This window comes from Phocoena phocoena, chromosome 2, assembly GCF_963924675.1.
Source record: "Phocoena phocoena chromosome 2, mPhoPho1.1, whole genome shotgun sequence".
Taxonomy (NCBI): Eukaryota; Metazoa; Chordata; class Mammalia; order Artiodactyla; family Phocoenidae; genus Phocoena; species Phocoena phocoena.
Window position 1 is genome coordinate 19,195,274 of NC_089220.1, and position 7,700 is coordinate 19,202,973.

The following is a 7,700-nucleotide window of genomic DNA, read 5'->3' on the forward strand; positions in this document are numbered from 1 at the left end:
ACTGACCTTAGGGCTAAACATCGGATTGAATGCCTCCTGATCATGAAGGTACTCCTGGAAACATATTTCTATTTGAGAAATTTTTATTAGAGGAGAATTGCCATATTATTAAAACCTCACTGAGAGTTAGTACAACATTGAAGTGTTACCCCTATTAAATATCAAAATTAAGTAAATTTTACAGTAAAATTTTGTCCCTACCCAATTCATCCCACACCCCCTTCCCCCTTGGTATCCATACGTTTGTTCTCTACATCTGTGTCTCTATTTCTGCTTTGTAAATAAGATCATCTATACCAATTTTTTTCAGTTTCCACTTATATGCATTAATATACAATATTTGTTTTTCTCTTTCTGACTTACTTCGTTCTGTTGGGAGATTGGGATTGACATATACACACTATCGATACTACGTATAAAATAGATAACTAATGAGAACCTACTGTATAACACAGGAAACTCTACTCAATGTTCTGTGGTGACCTAAATAAGAAGGAAATCCAAAAAAGAGGAGATATATGTATATGTATAGCAGTTTCACTTTGCTGTAAAGTAGAAACTAACACAACATTGTAAAGCAACTGTACTCCAATAAAAATTTAAAAAAAATAAAATTTTGCCCCTACCGATCTGTCACAGTAATTAGTGACTTGTGCTATTACATTAGTCAACATGAACAGTTTGACTAAAAGTGGTTTCATTCCATAGTATTTTTCAGTATATTCATAATGAATAGAGACTTCCATTGATTTATAATTTAAATTGTAAACAAAAACTTTTAGACTTGTTTTGATTGTTGGACACACGCCACCTGTCCTTCTCAAATCTGGAAGCTCATTAGAGCCTACTACAGCAGAATAATTTCTACAAAGTATTCTGATATGCTGTCAGGGTTGTAATCCATTGCCTTTATAAAGGACATCCCTTCACTGCAAAAATCATTCCTGATGAATCCTGAGTAAAATCATGAAATCTCCCCTTTATGCCTTGGCAGCCACATGCTGCTTCTAGGCTTTCACCCTGATATTTTCATGTGATGCCTCCTTCCTCCTCTGGAGTATCTCAGTGTGCTCCCTGGACCAAATGTGTCAGATTCATCTGGGGTGATTGTAAAATTTAAATTCTCAAGCCACTTCCAAGACCTACTAAATCCAAATGATTAGAAAGAGCCTAGGGATCTGTATTTTAAACCAACACAGCTGCTTGTCATTTTCTTTTTCTTCAGTGAAACCATGGGCAATAGCTACCGTCTGAGCCATGCATTTTATCGGATATAATTTGTGCATCACAGTTAAACTAAAGGATGAACGCCTAATAGGAAAAACTTCCAAAATATTATTCATCTTTTAATGTTACCCTACAGTGACTCGCCCTTCCAATGCTGGATTTTCACACTCAAAATGAGAGAAATTTGAAGTTGGTTGATGATTTTAGGTTTCCCTTCTATTTTCATATTATAGTATGCAAATCGCTCCTAGAGAATCTACCGACCATGTCAGTGAGGAAGGAGTTCTCCACCAATGATTCCTAACAGCAGGGGACAACAATTTGTATTAGAGATAAACACTTCTGGTGTACAAAACTGCACTCAATGTACTCTGAAATATGACATGTTGTAGATCCACCCCTTATGTGGACTAGTGCCTATTGCAGAAACAAGGATGCAGCTGGTTTCATTAAGCTGACAGCACCAAGATATGTGCGAATATATGATGTGATGATTTTTTTAATATACTTCAGCCAAAGATGAAGATAAATTGTATTGAACCAGCAGCTTTCCAGCTGAAGAGTGTTTAAATTGTTAGTGTGAAGCTGAAACAATAATGCCAGGATAAGAGCCAGGTTTTATTATTGGTGATAGAGCTTGGGTGGATAAATTCTAACCATTTCATTTAAACTTTCCAACTTTATATTATGTATGAGATACAATGAAATGGAAAAAAATATAGCAATAGGGGAATGTGAAAATAAAAGCAACTTTACAAAATCAAGGCATTACAAAGGTCAGCTTCTCTAGGAGAAGGTAAATATTTCTGTATTTTAAATTCAATCATGGAGTTTGAAATATATTTCCTATATTATCTTGTCCTATGCTCAATCTATAGAAGGGAGTAGATCAATTGAAAAAACTGATTTGTTTTCTGATTTCATCATTACTTTTCTATGAGATCTTGGGCAAATCATGCATCTCTCTAGACTGCAGTTTCCTTTTATGTAAATTTAGATCATTAAGTAAGATGAGTTGAAAGCCTTAATTTTGGAGAATTTTATTGATAATCCATGGAGATTTAGTGTATATAAACAAGTTATTTTAAAAATAAATAAATTCTATCCTTACAACATTTAAGATAGAAAAACATTTTGTGCCAGCTCAATAAATTATGAATTTTATTGAGAATTTTTAATTTGCAAATCACTATGTTAAGCTATTAATATAAATTTTCTATTTCTAACATTCACGGCAACATTGTCATAGTATTGTTATTTTCCCCTTTTAATATAGTGGAATTGAGGCTTAGAGAGTGTAACCTGCCCAAGATCTCACAGTCGGTAATAGTTGCAGCTTGATACCCCAAGGATTGTGACTATGGATTCTGTGGTCTTAAAGATGGTTCCGTTATAAATAAGTTAGCACCTTACTATATGCGTAGTGTGTTCTTGTGTCAGAATAATAAAGCCTGTTATTTGTGTCAGAATACTAAAGCCTGTTATTTTTTAATTAAATCTGTTAATTCTCTAGCAAATTCTTGTTGGAATAGATTCCAAATCACAACAATTTTTCCTTCTTTTTCACCTGTACTTATTCAAAGGACAGTGTCTGTCAAGCATGTCCTGAAAAATAAAGTAATGTAGGTGGATTAACTCTACCAGATACGTGAACATTCTGTAAAGCCTCTAAAATTAAAATAGTATAGAACCATATGAATAGACAGACCAACTGTATGGAACAAAACACTCAGAAAGGGGTCAAGAACATTTGAAAATTTTAAATATGATAAGATTAGCATTTCAAATACTGCAAAAATAGAGTAACTTTTCAATAAATGTTATTGGAAAAACTGTATAGTCATCTGGGCAAAGAAAAAATTGGATCCATAACACACATTATACAGCAGAATAACCCCCAATAATTTCAGAGATCTAAATGTAAAAATAAAATCATACAAGCAGGAGAAATAAGCATGAGAAAATTTTATTTGTTACCTGGGATTGGAGTCAGCTTTTCTAAATTTGTCTGAAAAATCCAGAAAAAAATAAAAGATTGATAACTGGTTCCATTAAAGAAAAAAGAAAAATTGCATGACAGGAATACCAGAGTCAAAATTAAAAGACCATAACAAACTGGGAGAAAAATGTCTGTAACTTTTTATTTTTATCTCAAACAAGGAACTCATAAAACCAAGAAGAAAAAAACTAAAAGCCACTTAGAAATAATTTTTCACAATAATACAAAGGTTCCAAAGATTTAAAAAATGTTAAAAGCACCTGTGAGCATCTGAGAAGATATTCAGATCCAAATTAAATCTTTACAGAGATATAATTGTTTATATTTCAGACTGGCAAGCTCCAAAATCTTGTCAACACCCTCTCTTTAGAGAGATGATAAAAAATATGACATTTTCAAAATTGCTCAAGGGAATGCAAAATGAAGTGAATCTTATGGAAATTATCTGGAAATATTTAATAAACATCCATAACCTTTTATTATTTTATCCATTTCTAAAATTTTGTCATGAACATTTATGCCAAGAGAAAACTTATATACAAAGTTATTTGTAAAAGAATATATTAAAATCAACACAAACATCCTTCCATAAGAGGTTAATTGAATATACTCCAGTATATTTACAAAATTATACACTAACAAGTCATTTATAAAGAACAAATGAAGAGCGTCTATAATTTTTTTATTAATTTGTGCTTAACCTTTTTTTTCTCACTATCCAACAAAATGTATTTTTGAATTGTTATACAAGCAAAAAGAAGTAAATCTTACAATTCTCTAAATCTATACCTTACTTTTATTTCTTGATGTATTCCCTTTATATTTGACAACATCCAGGAGAAAAACATGGGTGAAATGACAGAAAAAGCTACTCCCTAGATATTTACGGGTGATGTTGAAAAACCAATTATATACAATAAATTTTAAGAGAAAATAAAATTACAATAGCTATTGACACATACATGTAGAAAAATTGCAAGCAAATTTCTAAAATAGTGATTGGTGGCTCTTCCTATTAACTGAATCAGTTCCACCAATGTCCAGAAATTTAGAATATTTCCAAAAACTCTCCACTATCTCTATCAAGGCTTTTTAAATTTTGTATTTATGTAAATCAGTGTGAGATTAAAAACACCATAATTATTTAGTTTATGTCATAGATATAATTAAAATAAAGCCAAAAATAAGGTTATATTGCAAATATTTTAAAACTATTTATGGGAAGAAATAAAAATCAATTCTAGTTGATAAAAAGTAGTTTTTGCTTGTTTTAAAGGTCACTGAAAGAGGATAAAGTCTAGATTTAATAAAATATTATAGAGTGATATCAATAAAATCATTAAGTAAAGAACTCCAAAATCCATTCCTGGATAAAGGCAATCTACAGACTCAATGCAATCCCTATCAAATTACCAATGGCATTTTTCACAGAACTAAAATAAAAATTTAAAAATTTGTATGGAAACACAAAAGACCCTAAATAGCTAAAGCAAACCTGAGAAAGAAAACAGTGCTGAAGGAATCAGGCTCTGTGACTTCACACTATACTACGAAGACACAGTCATCAAAACCATATGGTAGTGCTCACTTTGGCAACACATATACTAAAATTGGAATGATACAGAGAAGATTAGCATGACCCTTGCACAAGGATGACATGCAAATTCGTGAAGCATTCCATATTTTGTGCCCTTCCTCACCGTCCGGACACCCTTTGCTCTTCAGCTCCAAAGGAAAAGCTATGGGTCAAAAGCACAACATCTGGCACTCAATGCTGAAATTGTGATTTTTCACTATAAAAAAAAAAAAAAGGTATGGTACTGGTACAAAAATATAGATCAAAAGTCTTTTGACTTTTGAAATATAGACCAATGCAATAGGATAGAAAGCCCAGAAACAAACCCACACACATATGGTCAATTAATCTATGACAAAGGAGTCAAGAGTATACAATGCAGAAAAGACAGTCTCTTCAATAAGTGGTGCTGGGAAAACTGGACAGGTACATGTAAAAGAATGAAGTTAGAACATTCTTTAACACCATATACAAAAATAAACTCAAAATGGGTTAAAGACATAAATGTAAGATCTAATACTATAAAACTCTTAGAGAAAACAATAAGCAGAACACTTCCTGACATAAATCGCAGCAATATATTGTTGGATCCACCTCCTAGAGTAATGAAAATAAAAACAAAAATAAATAAATGGAACCTAATTAAACTTAAAAGCTTTTGCACAGCAAAGAAAACCATAAACAAAATGAAAAGACAACTCACAGAATGGGAAAAAAATATTTGCAAATGAAGTGACTGACAAGGGATTGATCTCTAAAATATACAAACAGCTCATGCAGCTCAGTATCAAAAGCACAAACAACCCAATCAAAAAAATGGGCAGATATAAATAGGTATTTTACCAAAAAAGACATATAGATGGCCAAAAAGCACATGAAAAGATGCTCAACATCTCTAATTATTAAAGACATGCAAATCAAAACTGCAATGAGGAACCACCTCACACCAGTCAGAATGGGCATCATCAAAAATTCTACAAACAATAAATGCTGGAGAGGGTGTGGAAAAAAGGGAACCCTCTTGCACTGTTAGTGGGAATGTAAATTGGTACAACCTCTATGGAGAACAGCATGGAGGTTCCTTAAAAAAGTAAAAATAGGGACTTCCCTGGTGGCGCAGTGGTTGGGAATCTGCCTGCCAATGCAGGGGACACGGGTTCGAGCCCTGGTCCAGGAATATCCCACATGCCGTGTAGCAACTGAGCCCATGTGCCACAACTGCTGAAGCCCGCATGCCTAGAGCCCGTGCTCCACAGCAAGAGAAGCCACCACAATGAGAAGCCGGCGCACCAAAACGAAGAGTAGTCCCCGCTCCCTGCAACTAGAGGAAAGCCTGCGTGTAGTAACGAAGACCCAGTGCTGACAAAAATAAATTAAAAAAAAAAAAAAAAGTAAAAATAGAACTACCACATGACCCAGCAATCCCACTACTGGGCATATACCTTGAGAAAACCATAATTCAAAATGTTCATTGCAGCACTATTTACAATAGCCAGGACACGGAAGCAACCTAAGTATCCATCGACAGATGAATGGATAAAGAAGATGTGGCACATATATACAATGGAATATTACTCAGCCATAAAAAGAAATGAAATTGAGTTATTTGTAGTGAGGTGGATGGACCTAGAGTTTGTCATACAGAGTGAAGTAAGTCAGACAGAGAAGGACAAATATCACATGATATCACTTATATGTGGAATCTAAACAAAAGTGATACAAATGAACTTATTTACAAAACAGAAACACACTCACAGACTTGGAAAACAAACCTATGGCTAACAAAGGGGAAAGGTGAGTGGGAGGGGTAAATTAGGAGTCTGGGATTAACATATACACAGTACTATATACAAAATAGATAATCAACAAAGACCTACTGTATAGCACAGGAAACTCTACTCAATATTCTGTAATAAGCTATATGGGAAAAGAATCTGAAAAAGAATAGCTATATGTACATGTGTAATTGAATCACTTTGCTGTACACCTGAAACTAACACAATATTGTAATTCAACTATACTCCAAAATAGAGTAAAAATTAAATTAAAAAAGCATTAGTCTTTAGAAAGTACAAATCAAAATCACGAGATATCACTTCATACCCACTAGGATGGCTGTAATATGTAAATGACAAATAACAATTGTTGGTGAGGATGCAGAGAAACTGGAACCCTCATACATTGTGGGAGATATAAAATGATACAGCCACTTCAGAAAATAAAGAAATAGTATCAAATAACCCAGCAATTCTATTTCTAGATATCCATAAATATCAAGGAGAATCAAAAACATACATTCAAGCAAAATTTGAATCGGAATGCTCATAGGAACATTATTCATGGCAGCCTACAAACAGAAACAACCCAAAATGGCCATCAACTTATGAATAGACAAATAAAATTTAATAAATCCATACATACAATATATCATTTAATATTTAGCCATAAAAAGTGCTGATTTAGCCAAAAAGTATTTAGCAAAAAATGAAGTGCTGATACATGCTATGATGTATCTTGAAAACATTATGCTAAGTGAAAGAAGTCATGTATAAAAGGTCACATAATGTATGATTCTCTTTATATGAAATATCCAGAATAGACAGTACCATAGAAATAGAAAGTAGATTAGGGAGGGGTGAATTGGGAGGTACCAGTTTTCTATTTACAAATATTTATAAAAATATTCAGTGATGCAAACACTCTGGAATTAGATAGTAATGATGGCTGTACAACATTGTGAATATTAAAAAAACACTAAATTTACACCTTAAATGATTTAAGCTGTGAATTTTATGTTATATAGATTTTGCATTGATTAAAAATGGTATTATTTTATAGGAAACATAGTTAAATTTAAAATATAAATATGTGTAAATGGATATATATTTCATTATTTTA

General features: G+C 32.7%; 1 non-coding gene across 1 annotated transcript; it reads left to right on the forward strand.

Moving 5' to 3' along the window:
• Positions 1–4,806: 4,806 nt before the first annotated feature.
• Positions 4,807–4,913, forward strand: LOC136119769 (U6 spliceosomal RNA). Its single transcript, XR_010655727.1, has one exon. It is a non-coding gene; the product is annotated as a U6 spliceosomal RNA (small nuclear RNA).
• Positions 4,914–7,700: the final 2,787 nt, after the last annotated feature.